The following is a 2,723-nucleotide window of genomic DNA, read 5'->3' as shown; positions in this document are numbered from 1 at the left end:
GTTTTTTTGGCACGTGTGCACAAGTATGTGCATGCACCCACAAAACTGCAACCCCTAAAAATTTAATTTTATATTATTTTTATTCATCGCCATGTTAGCAAATTTTTGGCCTCTAAATTGGCCCAAAAAAGAAAGATAGAATGCAACTTTCCTTTTTGATATGTATGGAGTCCCTTGACGTTTGTTGTGCCTCCATCTACGTTGGCATTACACAACCTCTAGAGTTCCTTTGGCCTATTTTTCTATATTCTTTCATGTTGGAGTAACTCAACCACTAAATTTGTTTGGACAATTATTGTGCCTCTTCTTGCACTTGTGATCATACCTCTTGAAGTTTATTTGGTAATTTGTTGTGCTTTCTTCTATGTTGGTGCAGTGCAAACCCTAGAGTTCTTTTGGCCAATTATTGCACCGCCTAATGCACTGGTATTGTGAAACCACAAGAGTTCCTTTGGTCTGTTTTCACCCTAAATTTTGGTATGTCAATATCTAACTTCTATGACGGTGACTGTTAACTTCTGGGATGCTTTGGCCTAATTTCTGGAATGCTGCTGCCCAACATCTAGGTTGCTATTGCCTAAGTTCTAGGATGTTATCACTCAACTTTTAGGATGCTTTCTCCCAACTTTGGGGACGCTTTCACACAAATTGGGGATGTTGTTACTCAACTTCTTCGATCTTACTACATGATGTAAGAAAGATGATTCCTTACAACTTGCCCCCGAGATAAAGAAAAAACATAAAAAGTATTGACAAAATCAAATATATTCCGACGGGAGTATTCCCCCCAGTAAGAGCTTGATAGTATTGAATTCTGTCTAGGTTTGAGATTCTTAGAATTCTTGAGTTAAGTAAATTTTTGGAGTCTTATAGCCTCATGGGATTTCTTAACATGTACCTGTAATCATTAAGGCATTCAACCTTTTGAGATTTTTTGGTGCATTTTTACCTTCTGAGATTTATAATCTTCTCAGTTTTTTTTTATGTACTCATATCTTCTGAGGCTTAAAGCCTTCTGAGATTTTTTAATGTACATATAACATTATCAAAAATTTTCAGTGCAGACCCTATCAACCACTTACTCTCATGAAGACTTTCTAGTGAGAACCCTTTCCACTACTAGTTTGTCATCATGACTACCTCATGAGTGTGCCTTCTAGGAGTGTTTTTCTTATTATTTTTAATGGAAATCCGAGTCATCAGCTTGTCTATTTATGTATCATCAAATGACTCCTTTTTTCAAATAAATCTCTCTCTCATATCATAGAAATGAACCGAAGAGAAAAAAAATAAAAAAGAAGGATATATAACAAAAAAATTAAATAAATAAAAAAGAAACATGGAATGCTTATATAAGGTAATCCATGAGTGATAGGTCGATAGCATACCTTCGAACAAAATTGGATCGAAATATCTCAAACCAAAATATCAATGAAGGGAATCCTTACATAAGACACTCATAACCAGAGAACCAAAAAGCATATTTTTGGTTTGCGGTCAAGAGCACTCCTTAAGAAAAGTAACCCTTTTATTAATTACATTATGGGGGATGCCCATGAACACTCTTGATGAAAGAGATCTTACTTACAATATCATGATAACTAATGGATATGTCACAAAAGGATGGTTATTCTATCAGAGCATCTCGCCATCTAGAGAGTTTGTACGAAGTCACATGGAAGAGGATAGGTCCCTCATATCAATGAATGGTCAGTGGCATGTTGTCTAGAGAGGCCTAGGAAATAATAAGGTTATCAAGTATCTTTGTCCCATAGTTTCAAGGCTTACTAGACCATAAGGTGTTGTGATAAGATTGTCGGCACTATTTTAGTTGGAGGAGTTGCCAGTTAAAAGCTGTCAGTCACCGGAATGAAAATCTCGTCGCCCTCTTCGAAAGGACATTTTAATTTACACACACACACACACACACACACACACAATTTGAAAACAAACTGACTCCATATTTTTGCCCCGAAATGGAAATCCCAACACCCGTTTTGGAGGGACATTTTATATATATATATATATATATAGTTTGGAAAAATATGAAATCAAACTGACCCCATATCTTTCATAGTTTAAATGAAACTGCACTATACCTCAAATCCTTTATCTATCCCGAATGATAAACAAAAGATATGAGGGTGAAGCTCGATCAAATAAACTAAGAACTATATGACATCTGTTTGGTCTGCAAAATCATTTTTATTTGCTGACAAGTTTCCCTGTTTAATACGAAAAATTAAATAGGGTTTATATTAAGTTGAGTTCGGAAAAGTTTCCTATAGGGCAAGCCCTTATAGTTAATTACATCTTAAATAAGTCACTTAAGAAGTCACTTAAGAAAACTCTCAATAAAAATCAGGACATATTATCTTCAAAAGTTCAAAAGGATAGGACTTTTCAATGAAATAGGACAAAGATGTGTGAAAGGGGAATGGTTCAAATTTGGAGCATATGGTTGTAGAAAAAGAGGAAGAACTAAGGGATGTCACAGATCCGGGGGAGAACCTCGGTGACTTCCCAAGCTATCCTATTGTTTGGCTTCAATTTTGAGGAGAAATATTTAAGTGTTTCATTCTGTAAATTTTATTATTTTAGGGCTTACATTTGTGTGCAACGATCACACAAATAGCCTGGAAGATTTGAGGGTTTAGGTTGTGACAAACGACAACCTCGGAATCCTAAGACGAGTTAGGGCTTAGGATTGTATAGCAGAGCTA

The sequence above is a fragment of the Phalaenopsis equestris genome, unplaced genomic scaffold (assembly GCF_001263595.1).
Source record: "Phalaenopsis equestris unplaced genomic scaffold, ASM126359v1 Scaffold198051, whole genome shotgun sequence".
Taxonomy (NCBI): Eukaryota; Viridiplantae; Streptophyta; class Magnoliopsida; order Asparagales; family Orchidaceae; genus Phalaenopsis; species Phalaenopsis equestris.
This window is presented reverse-complemented; position numbering follows the sequence as displayed.